Source organism: Bos indicus, chromosome 21 (assembly GCF_029378745.1).
Source record: "Bos indicus isolate NIAB-ARS_2022 breed Sahiwal x Tharparkar chromosome 21, NIAB-ARS_B.indTharparkar_mat_pri_1.0, whole genome shotgun sequence".
NCBI classification, from domain to species: Eukaryota; Metazoa; Chordata; class Mammalia; order Artiodactyla; family Bovidae; genus Bos; species Bos indicus.
The window spans coordinates 587396-604727 of NC_091780.1; the positions used below are offsets into that span (position 1 = coordinate 587396).

Consider the following 17332-nt stretch of genomic DNA (forward strand, 5'->3'; position numbering starts at 1 on the left):
CATTAAAAGATAAAGTGTCAAACTGATTCCAATGAAAACTATACACTCTTCACAGAGCTACATGTTAAGATGGAATATCTTTTAGACAGGTGAACCTAAAAGATACCCAGGCCAACAAGGACAGAAAACTGATGTGGCAGTATCACTGTCAAATAGTGTCTAAAGAAAGAAGCATTACTGATACAAGTTCAGTCTAGCAAGAAGATGAGGATTCTAAATGTGAATGTACCTAATAACATAACCTCAACATATCAATACATAAAAACTGACAGAAATAGAAAAGGTGTAACAGCCGAGTTCATAATCCCAGTGGGAGACGTTAAAGACACATCTCTCGTGAAACTGGGCCCCCTGGTATGTAGTCACCTGCAGCCATGAAGTACCTGAAATGTGGCTGGCTCTACAATGAGATGTGCTGCAAGCCTAAAACACACACTGGATTTTAAAGACTTAGCATGAAAAAAAGAACGTGAACTATTTCATTAGGTTTTATCATGTTGATTACACACTGAAATGATAATGTTTGGGGTGTGTTAAAATAAAATATATTACAGGTAATTTTACCTACTTCTGCTTTTATTCAACGTGGCTACCGGAATCTGAATTACATGAGTGACAAGCCTGATCTGACTGATACACATGGAAGATTGCATTCCCACTGATACATACTATTTTCAAGAGCCCAAGGAACATACAACAAAAAGAATATGTATTGGGCCATTAGGAAAGCTCAAATTATTTCAAAGGACTGAAATAATGCAGGGTATACTTAGGGATTGCAATGGGCTGACTGTTTATGGGCCCTCAAACTTCACCCGACAGGTGGTGATGATCCTAGGAGGCAGGCACTCTGGGAGGGGTCAGGCCAGGAGGGAATGGGCTCCCGTGCTGGGAGGACAGGGAGAAGCAGCAGGTAGTCTAGGAGGAAACAGGCCTCACCAGATGTGGCACCTGCTGGTGATCTTGGGACTCTGCAGCCTCCAGGCCTACAAGAAACAACTTTCTGTTGTTTATCAGCTAGTCTACGGGATTTTTAACAGTAGCCCAAACAGACGAAGACAGGGCTCGTCATGGAATTAAGCTAGAAATCAAAAAAGGGTCACTAGAAAAACCTTCCCAAACATTGGGAAGTTAAATGACATACTTCTTGAAGAATTTCATGACTAATAATTTTAAAAAACACAATGAAAATTAGAAAATAATTTTCCATAAAAGATAATGAAAATCTGGCTTATTCAAACTTGTGGGATGCAGCGAACTATGTTTAGAGGGTAACTTAAAGCCTTAAACACATATAATGAAAAGAAGGAAGGCTAAAAATCAATTAAGCCTCTCTCCCAAGAAACCAGAAAAAAAAAAAAAAACCATAGCGAACAAAACACAAGGCAGATGGAAAAAAAAAAAAGAGCAGAAAACAAGGAAACAGAAAGCAAATATGAAGTTTCTTTAAAAAGAAAGCCAAAAGTTGGCACTTTGAAAGGAATGATAAAACTGATAAACCCCTAGAGAGACTTATTAAGAAAAAGAGACAAAGCACAAATCACCAGCATCAAGGATTTTTAAAAGGGGAGACAACACATCTTGCAGATAAGAAAGATATTATGAACCACAGTTCACTTACTAATTGGAGAGTCTGCTCATCTCAATAAATTCCTAGCAGGGGGAAATCCTTTACTGAAATAGACCCACGAAGACATACAATATGAGAAAATTTTATTTGCATGAAAAAAATTACATCTGAAATTAAAAGCCTCCCCACAATGAAACCAACTGGTTTTGCCAATCAATTTTCCCAAAAATCTAGGGAAGAAAACAGTAATCTCACAGGAATTCTCGGGGGTAAACAAGGTACGCTCTGCAAACTTGTTTTATAAGACTAGCATAACCTTGGTACTAAAACCAACAAGGAAGAAGTACAAGAAAGTAAAATTACAGACTCTGAGTATAGATGAAATAATCCTAAATAAAACACTAACAAATAAAGTCCAACTGAAGGAGAATACATTGAGATCAGGTTGGGGTTGTTTTAGAATCACAAAATTTTTAAAAGTTAAATCACCACATAAAAGAAAAATCACCTGTTTCAAAATCTGCAGAAGATAAACTTAAGAAAATTTAATGTAATAATTTTAGTTCATGACTAAGAAAAAACTGCTTAGTAAACTAACAGAGAAGAATTTGCATATTTTGATAAAAATATCTACAAAAAAGCTAATATCCTGTGTGATGGTGAAATAGTGAAAGCTTTTCCTCTGATAATTGGACAGAGACAAGGATACTGACTCTCACTATTTCTGTTCACCAATGTACTGGAGATCCTAGTCCGTACAATAAGTCAAGAAAAAGGAAAGGGTTATCACAGTTGCAAAGGGGGAAAAAAAGCACTTATTTGCAGACATAATTGTGTATACATAAAAAAATACAATTAGAATGATTTGAAGTAAGTGGATTTACCAAGGGAATATAGAAAAGTCAATTCTATCTCTATTAGGAATTTATAATGGCACTGAAAATATCAAGTTATCTAATTAAACATGTGCAAGACATACAGCAAACTATAAACTTCTAAGATAAATAAGATCTAAAAAAATGGAGAGCTATCTGTATTGTGTTCATGGATTATAAGAACAACATAAAAGGCACATACACACACAGAATTAATCGAGTGAGGCGATGCATATGTGGGGCAATCATTCCACGACGTCTATGGGCATCAAGTCATCACAATGTAGACTTGAAATACACACAAACTGTATCTGTCAATGACTCCTTAGTGAAGCTGGGGGTCTAAAATCAGCGCCTGGCACCTGGTAGCTGGCAGGTGTGGGAACCTGGGTTCATGTGCAGGCTGTACACACTCTTAATCACAGGTGAGACCTGAAGCAACCCAGCAACTCTCCATTTTTCTTTTTCTGTTTTGCTCTGTTCCCATTACCATTTGTGTTTAACAGATACCCAGTATCGAGTGAGCAGCATCAATGCAGCAGTGTTTCCCCATCTAAGGCAGGAGTATGTAACACCAGCAGACTTCCCAATCACTCTGAGATAACTGGAGTGCTCCATCACAACAGAAAGCAAAGAAACACGACATTCCCCAAGAGAGAGAGCTTCCCGACGGCAGGGGGAGCTAGGTCCACCAGACGTCCCAAAGGGACCCCCAGGGGCTGGGAGCCCACGCTGGGCCCTTCAGCTTGAGACCACACTTGCCTTTCCACCATTCTGGGGGTCATGGCAGAAGAAAGCCAGGTCATGGAAGGGGGAGGGTGTGGCCAGCCCGTGGGACTCAGGGCAGGACTGACTTTGGTCTGTGCTGGGCTCTATGTCCAGTCACCACGCTTGGAGTGTACAAAGCTCTTGGGATCATTGTAGGTTTCTGGCAAAAAGCAATGGAGCTGAAGTCACTTAGGATGGCTTTTAAGGAAAAAAATCCTCACTGTGGATTCCCTCAGCGCCAGCCTCGGCCCCTAGCGAAATGCAGACTTCTGGTCATCCATGGCTGTGCCCGCAGCCCACCAGCTCCAGGGAAGGACTCCGCCTTCTCTTCTCTGTGTGCCATGAACCTGCACAGTAGGCCTTCAGAACCTCAGGAGACTCACCCCACCCCCACTATAGCCAGAACCCTCCCCAGGCATTAAAACAGCTGTGGAGTCACTTTGGCCCAAGCCCTGGTTACAGATCCCTGGAGCCCACTACAGCCTCTACAGCATGATTGATCAGGCCCTTTATACACAGATTCCTGCCTGTCAGCTATGAGCTTTGGATTCACGGTCAGCTCTGTCCCTCCCGTGGCAGCCAGGTGGGCCACAATGCAGACAAAGGAGCTCAGGAGCTGAGTGTCAAGGGAAGCACTGAAAGGACAGAGATGAATGCAACCTGTTGCAAACTGAAGGAGGGTCCCTGCATGTCTCAGAAACGGCCTCTGGTGTGCAGGTGTGGAGGAGGGCCCCCACGGTGCAAAGGAAAGGGAGGTACTCAGTGGCAAAGGCTCTTGGCCTCTCCGGTAGCAGCTCCAGGTGGTAGCTCATGAACAATGGACAGCCAATGTGGTCACATGAGCGTGACACTTATTCCATCACAAAGAAAGAGAAAGGGGGCAGGGTGTGGGATACCTGGAGGGTGTGGTGGGGAGGATTAAGAGAGGTGTCCCTCCTCTCTTCAGTGCAAATTGCTTTTGTGAGTCTCAGAGCTTCCAGAAGGCAGTTACCAAGTCAGGTCCCCACAGTATCCAGTGTCGGCTGGGTGCCTTAACTCCTGTCACATGGACAAGCCACACTACATGGCTCCCTGAGTTCTAACAGCAGATCTTGGGGTTTTGTCTAGGTACACACTTCCTTGCTGTAGCTGTGTTACCCACTTCTTTGAGCCCCCGTTTTGTCCTCTAGATAAAGGACATCAATTGCTACCTTAGCAGGTTGCCAGCTTAATCCCATGAAGACTAATTAGGGTAATCCTACAATTAATATCTGGCCTTAAGAGATATCAATGAATATCTGGCCTTAAGAGATATCAATGAATAGCTGGCCTTAAGAGATACTGGGCTTCCCTGATAGCTCAGCTGGTAACGAATCCTCCTGCCATGAGGAGACCCTGGTTTGATTCCTGGGTTGGGAACGCTGAGCTGCTACAGAAGGGGCAGGCTACCCACTTCAGTATTCTTGGACTTCTCTTGGGGCTCAGCTGGTAAAGAATCTTCCTGCAATGCAGGAAACCTGGGTTAAACCCCTGGACTGGGAAGATCCCCTGGAGAAGGGAAAGGCTACCCACTCCAGTATTCTGGCCTGCAGAATTCCATGGACTGTATAGCCCATGGGGTTGCTAAGATTTAGACAGGACTGAGGGACTTTCACTTCACTTTCAAGAGATATGACCTGAATCCAGATTAAACTGGAGTCTCCCAGTGTCATCTGGCATTTCTTCCCTGAAGCCAGCCAAAACCCAGGAGCATTTCCAGGGTCTCCACGTAGCCAGCTGGACAGAAAATCCAGTGTGGTTCAAACAAGCTGACAGACAAGCAGGAGAGGACTCACAGGCAGACGGCTTCCCTCCGGTCTCAGGGGAGCTCCGGGACCATAGCAGGAACCGGCGCTCTCAACCCCTGGGCTCAGCAGCGCCCTCCTTCTCAGGCCAGCGGCTCTGCCCTGACGGGTGCAGGAAGGCCACCAACTGAGCCAGGCTGACCTCACTCCCCTCCCACGGCTGTAGCCTGACCTCCCCCGGCCTCACTCCTTCCGGCAGAACCAGCCCTCCTCTTCCCTTGATTCCAGAGTGAGGCCCGGCCCTGGGCCCTGATTGGTCACCGCCCCAGTCCTGAGCCACTCACGGTGGCCAGGGAGGATGGAACACACCGATTGGCCAGGTCCAGATCATGTGACCATACTCTCCAGGATACGTGCGAGCTGCTCACCCTGTGTCAGGGGTAGAGATAGTGTGATGCCCCCAGAGCAGGGCTGAGAGTCCAGTCCATGTGTCCATGTACTCAGTGTCCTGTGACGTGCCTGCACATCCTCTCTACACACCGCTTTGTCCTCTGCATAAAAAATATTCATGACACACCTTTTCCCTTCCCAAATGCTGTTTCACACACCCACATTCAAGGGAGCAAAACTTCCTGTTTGAAGGTAGGTTTGGAGATCCTCTCTTAACCTCTGGGCTTGTTTCTTGTATTTCTACCAGTGCTACTGCTAAGTCACTTCAGTCGTGTCCGACTCTGTGCGACCCCATAGACGGCAGCCCACAGGCTCCCCCATCCCTGGGATTCTCCAGGCAAGAACACTGGAGTGGGGTGCCATTTCCTTCTCCGGTTTCTTATATTGTTAGAATAATTTATTCAGTCTAAAAACCCCCACAAGCACCACCATATGCTGCTTTGCCTATTCAGGATTCTTAGCTCTTCTGACGGAAAAGGCAATGTCCCCTCCAGCTTTCTTTTGATTTCCATTTGCATGGAATACCTTTTTCCAGGCCCTCAGTTTTAGTCTGTGTGTGTCCCTAGGTCTGAGGTGGATGTATTATCAACAACATTTATATGGGGCTTGTTTTTGTTTCCATTCAGCCAGTCTGTGTTTCAGTTGGACCATTTTATCCATTTATAGGTAAGGTAATTATTGCTATGCATGATACTATTATTTACTTTATTATTCTTTTTTTTTTTTTCCATGTCTATTCACTCCCTTCTATTTCCTGCCTAGAGTGCATCCTTTAATATTTGTTGTAAAGCTACTTTGGTGGTGCTGAATTTTTTAACTTTTGCTTATTTGTAAAGGTACTGAGTTCTTTGAATCTGAATGAGATCATAGCTGGTTGGAGTAGTCTTGCTGGTAAGTTTTTCCCTTTCATAACTTTAAGTATATCATGCCACACCCTTCTGGCCTGCAGCGTTTCTTCAGAAAGATCAGCTCTTAAACTTATGGGGATTCCCTTGTTATTTGTTGCTTTTCCCTTTCTGCTTTTAATAGTTTCTCTTTTTGCTAAGTTTTTCTTAGTTTGATTAGTATATGTCTTGGCATGTTTCTCCTTTGGTTTACCCTGTGTTGGACTCTCTGTGCTTCTTGGACATGGGTGTGTTTCCTTCAACAATATAGGGAAATTTTCAGACATTGTTTCTTCAAGGGAGAGTTTATCTTTCTCTCTTCTCCTTGAATTCCTATAATGTGAATGTTAGTATGCTTGATATTATCCACCAAATGCCTTAAACTATCCTCAATTTTTTGGCTTATTTTCTTCTTTTTGGTGCTCAGATCGGGTGATTTCCACTACTTTGTTTTTCTTTTTCTTTTTCTTTTTTAATATAAATGTATTTATTTTAATTGGAGGCTAATTAGTTTACAGTACTGTAGTGGTTCTGCGATACACTGACATGAATCCGCCACGGGTGCACATGTGCTCCCCGTCCTGAGGCCCTGCCCCCTCCCTCTGAGTCAGCCCAGTGCACCGGCACTGCTCTGTGTGTCAGCTTACTGATCTGTCCTCTGAATCATCCAATCTGTTGACTCATCTGCTGTATTTTTCATGTCAGTTATTATATTCTTCCACTATAATCAGTTCTTTTTTATACTTATTGCCTCTTTCTGGAGTTCTCACTCCGTTCTTTCATGCTTCCCCTGATAGAAGTAAATATCTTTTATTCGTTTATTTAATGGGTCCACTGGGGCTTGCTGTGTCATTGGCTTTCTCTAGTTGCATAGAATGGGGGCTGCACTCAGTTTTGGTGCGTGGGCTTCCCATCGTTCTGTCTTCTCTTGTGGAGCACAGGCTCTAAGGTGCATGAGTTCAACAGCTGTGACATGCAGCTTTACTTGCCCCACAGCCTGGGATCTTAGTTCCCAGACCATGGGTTGAATCCTTGTTGCCTACATTGTCCGGAAAATCTTAACAAATGAACCAGCAGGGAAGACCCAGTAAATATCTTTATGACCCTTACTTTGCAGTCATTTGATGTAGATTATTTATCTCCATCTTGTCTAGTTCTTTTTCTGAGTTTATATCTTAGCTGTTCATTTAGCATAGATTCTTTGTCTCTTTATTTTGCCTTTTTGTTTCTATGCATTAATATTAGGTAGATGAACTATGTCTCCATGTTGAAGACGTGGATTTTTGTAGAGTGTCTCCTATGCAGCCCAAAGGAACAGTTCCCCCAGGTCACCAGAGACAGGAAATCCAGGGTGTCTCCTGTGTAGGCTGAGTTTGGTGTTCTGTTAGATGTACCCGCGTTGCTTTGGGCATGCTGGTGGGTCTGGCTGGCCCCCAGTGCAGCTGAATGTAAGCCCCACCTCAACAGTTGCAGGTGTACTTCTGGCTGGAGCTGACCTGGAGTGGGAATCACCTTGAGGGGATGCAAGTCACAGCTGAGTCCACCCACTGTGAATGGTAGGAAAGGAGGCGATTGTGTGGGAATCCAGGCCCTTGAGGGCAAAGCCATTTTGGAGGAGCGTTGTGGGCATGGCTGGGCTGGATATGTCTGTTCCACAGGGAATGCAGAGACATAGCAGGGCAAGCAGTGCTAGCAAGGTAAGTTAGGAATGTCAGAAAAGTCTCCTGCTAGCACTGGGACAGCTGGGTACAGGGAGGATTTTTTTAAATGTCAAGTGATTTCATCCCTGGATGAAGTTTCAAGAAATCCTTGCCCCTTTGGCACGTGTCCTAAAATTAGTATATAATTCTCTTTCCCATGTGACCTGTGGCTACATTGAGCGTCATTACTGACAACATTCAGCATCAGTAAGTTTGGCACTAACCTATTAAGCATGGGGTCTTGGCTTAGTACAGCCCCAAGCTCTCTCCCAGACGTAGCTCTGCTGGTTTCAAATCAAGATATGGGGGCTTGTCTTCCTCATTCAGGTCACCAGGGCTCAGGTGCTCAGCATGTCCTCCCAGGGAAGATACCAAGTTGGTAATGTCCCCTCCTAATTCTGGGTCACCCATCAGGAGTATGGGTCCTGACTAGACTCTATCTCTCCCTTCCAATGCATCTCCATATTGTTTTTTCTTTACAACCTTAGTTGTGGAAGAGCTACTCTGCTAATTTTCAAGTTGGCATCTGGGTTTTCCATGTGAGGAAGCTCTCAGAATAGAATAGAGTAAGTGTCTCAAAAAGTGCCATTTCAGTTTCTGTGGAAGCTGTCTCCTTGTGTAAGTCAGTGGTTCTCAAAGTGTCATCACTGGACCAGCCATGTTAGCATCACCTGGGAAGTGGTTAAAACTGGAGTTTCTTAAGGTCCACCCTGATCTACTGTATGAGATGCTCTGAATCATTCCTCCAAGCCATACACATGCTCAATACTAAATTAACCTGAAACACATCTCCCCCAAGGTTCTGGGACCACCGTGCTCCTTAGCTTTAACCAGGTACTACTGTTTTGCAATTCTGAGGAATTTTAGGAATTTGGGGGGCATGTTTCACCACTCTCACTTGGAAGATACTAAGGAATATCTAATAAGTTGGACATGATACTTCTCTCTCATCACCCATTGTGAGAGTTCTTAGTACACAAAGTAAAAATAAAGAGCAATTTGATTGGTAAAGAAAATCCTACAGCAGGTTGGAAAGGTGCAGATGCTACATTAAGATCAAGGTCTTGTACACGGTTCATGGGAGTACAGGATGTACAGATAGTTTGTTACCTTCATGGAAAAGAAACAAGGGTGGAGCAGAGTAGCCACTCGGCTTCAGTGCCCCCTACTGATTAGCTGTGCACCTTCCTGCAGGTGTGATCACCACTGGACCCTGGGAAGAGCACTTCACACCTTGAACTGTGAGGCTCCCCAGCAGGCTGGCCTGTGACCTCCTGGGCACCATCACCTTCTGCTGCTTCCTGAACTGGCCACGTTTTCTCCCTCTGCCTTCATCTCCTCTGCCTTTATCTCCTCATCTTTTGTGGGGTTGCCAGTACCTTGTTGTCTGTGCTGGGCCAAGGAAGACGCACCTTTGCACTTCTGAACTCTACTGGCCCCCTGAAGACACGTCATCCTTCCATGATCGTTAACTCTGGCCCTGATGGGAGAGAGCTGTGTTCACTCACCTCTGACGTACTCTCTTTTAGCTATAGAAGCAATCCGTTCTAATCATGCTTTTTAGGTGGCTGGATTTACCAAACAGAAATACACAAATCCCAGTTAAATTTGAATTTTAGGGAAACAATGAAAACTTTTTTTTCTCTTTTTTTAGTAGAAGTCCATCTCCTGCAATACTTGGGATGTACTTATACTAAAAAATTATTCACTGAAAACCAAACTTAACTAAATGTCTTGTTTTTTACCTGACAGGCTTACTCCCAAGGTAAAGGGGTTCCCATTTTAGCTTCCCATCCTAGGAGTGGCACTTTGTCTTAGAAAGAAATGTATTTAGTCATCAAAATAAGGTCAGAATTACCTGCACGCCAGACATGACATGTGACATATTGATCACATGTTGAAATGATAATATTTTGTGTTTACTGGATTAAAATATAATTTGAAAATTAATTTCATCTGCTTCTTTATGATTTTAAATGTGGTTACTAGAAAATTTAAGGTATTATATGGAGCTTGAGTTTGTAGTCCATAGTACACTTCACTGGACAGCTTTGGCCTAGAGCAAAAGCCATGCTGGGGGACCTAACAACCATTGGGCTGGGAGTGGGGCACCCCTCTCCCCAGAAAGAGTTAGACTCTCCCCTTTGGTGTCGTTTGTGGCTGAATTGGTCGGAGGCATACAGATTCCTTGAGTGTAGTTTGTCTTTACAAAGATTTTATTGTTTGAATTTTTCAGTTCTGACCAAATCTTGGTGGTTTTTGATTGACGAGAGACCAAACAGGCCTGGAGTGCATTTACTGTTAAGTATATTTGTAGCAGGGTGCTTCTCAGGTGACTCTGGTGGTATAGATCCCATCTGCCAATTTAGGACACACAGAAGACTAGGGATAAAAGTTTGATCCCTAGGTCAGGAAGATCGCCTGGAGGAGGGCAAGACAACCCACTCCAGTATTTTTGCATGGAGAATCCCATGGACAGAGAATCTTGGTGGGCTACAGTCCATGGGGATGCATTGAGTTAGACATGACTGAAATGACTGAGCACACACGTGTATTTGCAGTTGAATTATGACAGCATATTGCAACACATGGGAAGAAGCCTGATGGGTGTGGAAAGGGGGTCTGGTTTCTGGAAGCTGTACCATGTTGTCCTTTTTACTCCTCTTTTTCTTCTTTTGGTTTTATGATTGCATACTGGTGGTGGCAAGACAACACTGACTGCATTTGCTAGAAGCAGGTGTCCCCATTAATTTAGATTTTAGAGACTGAAATTTAAGGAGGATGCATTATGCAATATGAAAGAAGGAAATGAAAATTTCTTTGGCAACATTCAAACTCTGAATATCTCCTGAGTTGGGTTCGTGGCGGTGGAAGTCTTTTTATATAAGTCTTATATAAGATATAAAACAATATCTTAGGATCGTAGTTTAGTTGTAGGACTACAATTCTCCTTGATCATTCACTGCTTTCCTCTCCCTATCCCCTAACCTTCTGAAGTTCTTGGAAAGTCAAGAAACAGTAGTGAGAGCAAAGCAAATAAAAATGCAAGAGCTTTCAGAGGCCAAGGGCTTGGTCTCTGGTCAAATAACCTGACCTTTACTCAGTTCCATTTACAATCTCTCTTCTGGGAAGGCTTGGACAGTAAAAGAATCTGCCTGCAATGCGGGAGACGTGGGTTTGATCCCTGGGTTGGGAAGATCCCCTACTCCAGTATTCTTGCCTGGAGAATCCCCATAGATAGAGGAGCATGGAGGGCTACAGTTCATGAGGTCGCAAAGAGTCAGACATGACTGAGCAACTAAGCATAGCACACGCCAAGCACAGCAACTTGGAGAACCTGCTCTTGCTGCAGGATCCACCTTCTGTCCACTTCCACTTTTCCCTCCAGGTCTCACTACCTGCTGATCATGTTGCCAGAGTGTCCCTCATAGGTGTCTTGTCACCAGTTTGAGGACATGACCTCCAAGATGTCAGGCCAGTGGGAAGTTGATGCCACATACCTTAGCAGCTGGCAGTCTGGTGCATCTGGTGATAATTTCATTAAGCTCAGCCCTCCCCCACCCTAGGTCTTCTTGTTGGCATTGTTGTTAATTTGAGGACTTCTATAGGACACGTGTGACACATGGCTCTTCAGTAAGAGGAGCTGATAGCCTTGGCTGGCAAAATGAGGCATGGGGCTGTGTGCTAGGTTCCATTTTCTGAGAAGGAGAACACCTCAATTTCATGAGGCCTTGAGCTCTCAGACCCAAAGGAGAGAAACCAAGGGTGTAGAAGGTTGACAGGCACTGACTGGGAATCTGTGTGAGAAGGTGTTACTGCTGGCTGTGTCCTGTGTCTCATGCTGAGCACAGAAAAACTGATGCTTTTGAACTGTGGTGTTGGAGAAGACTCTTGAGAGTCCCTTGGACTACAAGGAGATCCAACCAGTCCATCCTAAAGGAAATCAGTCCTGGGTATTCATTGGAAGGACTGATGTTGAAGCTGAAACTCCAACATTTTGGCCACCTGATGCGAAGAGCTGACTCATTTGAAGAGACCCTGATGTTGGGAAAGATTGAAGGCTGGAGGAAAAGGGGATGACAGAGGGTGAGATGGTTAGATGGCATCACTGACTCAATGGACATGCTTTGGGTAAACTCCAGGAGTTGGTGATGGACAGGGAGGCCTGGCATGCTGTGATTCATGGGGTCACAGAGTCAGATTCGACTGAGCGACTGAACTGACTGACTGACTGACTGACCACCACCATCATCGTGCACGGTCACTGGCCCTTGTTCAAGTCCAACAGGTCCAACTCCCCTTATCCCCTGGCAGCCTTATTCTACCTTGTTTTTGCAATGGACTTATCTGGACATCTCACAGTGGAATCATAGATTATTTGTCCATTTCTGTTTAGCTTGTTTCACTTGGCATATGACTTCGAACTTTACTCAATTTGCAACACATGTCATAATGTCCTTAGTTGTTAAAAATAAATAGCACACAGGCTCACCATCATGTACAGCACACAGGCTCACCATCATGTACAATCAGGGAATTACAAATGAAAATCGTGATATATCACACCACACCTCTTAGGACTGCTAAACTCCAAATATAAGATAATACTAATTGCTGGAGGGTGAGGAACAACAGCAATTCCTCATTGCTGGTGGAATGCATGTACAGCCCCCATGAGAGACAGTCTGGTAGTTTTCCCCAAAGCTCAACATGTCTCACCTTGGGATCCAACAATCATGCTTTCAGTATTTATGCAGTTGCTCTGAAATTCTATGTCCAAATGCAAACAAGGATGCAGTTTTGCACAGCAGTTCTATTCACAATGGCTACAAACTTGAAGAAATCAGGATATCTTTCAGTAGATGAATGTGCAAGCAAATTGGTGTACACAGATATCAAGGGGACCAGAACACACCACCCCAAATTATGTCTGACATGAGTTAGTTTAGTTTAACTTAAAATAATAATAATAATAAATTCTGAGTAGAGGTTGCCCCCTATTTTTTTTTTTTTTTAATGTGTTCATTTCTTTATGGCCACACTGTGTCTTCGTTGCTTTGAGAGGGCTTTCTCTAGCTGTGGAGAGCTGGTTCTGCTCTTGTTGCAGAGCGTGGGCTCTAGGTGTGCAGGCTTCAGTAGTTGTGGCGCCTGCATGTAGTAGTTGTGGCTCCCCAGCTCTAGAGCTCTGGCTCAGTAGTTGTGGTGCATGAGCTCAGCTGCTCTGAGGCATGTGGCATACTCCTGGATCAGGGATAGAACCTGTGTCCACCGCATTAGCAGGCAGATTTTTAGCAGCTAACTCACCAGGGAAGACTGAGGTTGCCCTTTTGTGAGGTACATTTACATTTATTAGAGAAATCTCCATTTGTAAGGGTGTCCCCTTTTGAACCTAGGAGAGGAATAATTACATCTCAAGGAAGGAACTCTTATCAGTGAAGAAGTCAGGACTTAAATCTGCAAACAATCATCTGTTTATTTACTGTGCTTTGCATGATAACCTGCCATAAATGGCCTCTGCCTTCCCCTCAGGGTTTTTCTTCTGTTTGGGGTTGAAGAGCTATTTATGGTGAAGTCTTTGGTCATTTCAGGGAGTGACTCAGTTTTCCTTGGCATCTCCTCTCTATGCAAAAGGTATACATGTTCATTAAATTTCTTTCTCCTGATAATTTGTGTTTAATGATGGAGAAGGAGGGCTCAACCAAGAACCTGGAAGGGGAGAGGGAAATTTGTTTTCCTCTTATATACATGCAAAGGAATAACACTCAACAGTGAAAAGGAGTGAAACATCAACCCTTGAAAGACAGGGATAAATCTTAGATGCACATGGCTAAGTGAAAGAATCCAGTTGAAAAGGCTGCACCCAGTATGACCCCATTGTGACATTCTTGGAAAGGTAAATCTACGTAGATGATAAGCAGATCACGGAGTGGGGAATTGGAAGTGATCATTTAGGATGGATACCTGTCAATATGCATTTGTCTAAGCCTGTCACTTTATATAGCACAAAGGGTCAATCAGAATCTATTCAAATGTACTTATGCATTGTATAAGTAAGTCATAGGATGGAATACCAAACACAACAGAATCTCAACATCACTCAATATTCTATCACTATTCAGTTCAGTTCAATTCAGTCACTCAGTCATGTCCGACTCTTTGTGACCCCATGAATTGTTGGTGGGAATGTAAATTGACATAGCCACTTTGGGAGACAGTATGTACGTTCCTTAAAAAACTGAAAAGAGAACTACCATACCACCCAGTAATCCCACTGGGTTTGCTGAGACTACCATAATTCAAAAAGACATATGCACGGTCATGTTCATTGCAGCCCTATTTACAATAACTAGGACATGAAATCTGGAGAAGGAAATGGCAACCCACTCCAGTAATCTTGCCTGGAAAATCCCATGGACGGAGGAGCCTGGTAGATTACAGTCCATGGGGACAGGAAGAGCTGGACAGGACTGACTGAGTTCACTTTCACTTTTCAGTTTCATGCATTGGAGGAGGAAATGGGAATCCACTCCAGTATTCTTGCCTGGAGAATCCCAGGGACGGGGGAACCTGGTGGGCTGCCGTCTATGGGGTTGCACAGAATCAGACACGACTGAAGTGACTTAGCAGCAGCAGGACATGGAATCAACCTAAATGTCCATCAGCTGAGAAATGGGTAAGGAAGAGTGCTACATATATACAGTGTAATATTATGTAGGCATTAAAGGAATGAAAGTGCGTCCTCTGAAGAAATGTGGATGGACGGTCAGTCATAAAGTGAAATGAGACAGAAAAACAAAAACATATATTGTATCTTCATATATATTTATTCGTATATATGAATTTATACGTTTATCTGTCTATCTATAGGCTTCCATAGTAGCTCAGCTGGTAAAGAATCCTCCTGTAATGCCGGAGACCCTGGTTCAATTCCTGGGTTGGCAATATCCCCTAAGAAAGGATAAGCTACCCATTCCACTATTGTTGGGCTTCCCTTGTGGCTCAGACGGTAAAGAATCTGCCTGCAATGTGGGAAACCTGAGTTTGATCCCTGGTTTGGGAAGACACCCTGGAAAAGGGCATGGCAACCCACTCTAGTATAGTTGTGTGGAGAATCCCCTTTGGCAGAGGAGCCTTGCAGGCAACAGAATGAATGGGATTGAGCAGCTAAGCACAGCGTATATGGAAAATGGTGCTGAGGCCCTTATCTCCAGAGCCCACATAGAGGCACAGACACAGAGAAGGACCTTGACGACGCAGCAGGGGAGGGAGGAGGGGCAAACTGAGAGGCCAGCAGGGACATGCATGCCCTGCTAGGATGTACGTTTCCTGTTGTTTCGTTTGTTTTTAAATTTCCTTTATTTATTTCTAATAATCCTCAGGTCTTTAACCAGACAGCTAGTGGAGAGCAGCTGTCTAATATACAGAGCTCAGCTTGGTGCTCTCCATTGACCTAAAGAAGAGGAATGAGGGGGTGGGTGGGAAGCTCAAATGGGAGCAGATATTTATGCACATATAAATGATTTACTTCATTGTACAGCAGAGAATAATGTAACATTGTAAAATGACTATAACACAATTTAAAAAAAGAGAGAGAAAACAAATAGGTGGTCCTGGTGCTACGACTCTGCACTCCCAAAGCAGGGAGCCCAGATTTGATTCATAGTCAGGGAACTTTATCCCACAAACTGCAACTGAGACAAAGCGTAGCCAAATTTTTTAAAAAAATGAAAAATTACGAATGCCACAGACAGCATAAAAAATAAAATAGTATCCATATATTTCTGATAAACGTTATAAAAAATGGGGACATTTCCTTTTCAGGAAAAGCCCTGACAGTTATTAGAAATAAATTAAGGAAATTTAAAAACAAACAAAAAGCAACAACAGAAAACCTATTATGCCAAACAAAAGAAGTCTGACACACATGCAAACACATGATCTGGTTTTTCTGAAATCCTAGACAATAGATCTAATCTCTCGAAACCAGCAAATCATTGGCTGCCTGGTGTTGATCAAAGTGGTTGGGAAAAGGACAAGAGAAGATTTGTGGTGATGGAAACATTCTGTATCTTGCTTGTGGTGGCTGTACATGGGTGTATTTATCTGTCAGAAATCATAAAACTATACCCTTAAGTTTTATTGCATGTAGATTATACTAAGGTCATGAAACGATACTTAACATGATTTGTCACTAGAGAAATGCAAGTTAAAACCACAATGAGAAACTATCTCACATCTAAGATAGCTTCAATGTAAAGATCAGAAACAACAGAATATGACAAGAGTGCACAGGATTAACAAGTGGTGGGAGAACGTGGAGACACTGGAACCCTGTATCTTGCTGGGGAGAATGGAAGATGATGTGGCCACTGTGGAAAAAAGTTCACACATTCCTCAAAAAGTTAAAATTGACCTATGAGCTGGCAAAACTGTTAGGGGAAGCACACTGATTGAAACCGCCCACCCTGGCCGGGCACCATAGTAACCATTTGCATGAGTTGTTTTATGACAGGAGATCTTGATAAGGAATATGGAACTAATAAGCCACCACCAACAGGAAGAGTTTGGGAAAGGTTAAAAGGAGACACCGTGTGTCCGTCCACTTCCCAGAATCCCTCTCGCTAGCATCCATCTAGGCTGAGCGGTGCGTGCGCCACCAGGAAAGACTCTGAATTAGAATGATTGGCCAAAGACCACCCAGAAACTAATACCATCACCATAAACCCTGAGACTGTGAACCACATGGCAGCACAGTTCTCCTGGGTTCCCTTACAGTACTGCTCTCCACCCGGGTGCCCTTTCCCAATAAAATCTCTTGCTTTGTCAACATATGTGTCTCCTTGGACAATTCATTTCTGAGTGTTAGACAAGAGCCCAGTTTCGGGCCCTGGAAGGGGTCTTCCTTCCTGAAACAAAACTACTCTAGGTCTAAACCCAAAAGAATTGCCAGTAGGGACTCCAACAGATACTTGTACACGAATATTCATACCAGCACCATTCACAACAGACAAAAGGGAGATGAAACCCAAACGTTCATCCATGGGCAATGGATAAGCAAAATGCGTTACAAACACAGTTACCCCTCAAACGACACAGATTTGAACTGCACAGGTTCACTTACACCTGTATTTTTTTTCAATAAATATATGCTATGGCATGTCCCATGGTTTTTGAATCCACAGACATTAAACCGAGGTTATAAAGGGCTGACTATAAAGTGTACACAGATTTTTGACTACATGGAGGATCTTAATACTTTTTTGCTTTCAGAGAACTAATTTTGTAAAGGGAATTGTGCTCAGAGATATAACTTGATACTTTC

General features: G+C 43.7%; 2 pseudogenes; both read right to left on the reverse strand.

Moving 5' to 3' along the window:
* LOC139176066 (liprin-alpha-1-like) overlaps positions 1-5244 on the reverse strand; it is a 38422-nt pseudogene extending 33178 nt beyond the window's left edge.
* The window catches only part of LOC109575113 (ankyrin repeat domain-containing protein 26-like), a 502197-nt pseudogene that overhangs the window by 139492 nt on the left and 345373 nt on the right, over positions 1-17332 (reverse strand).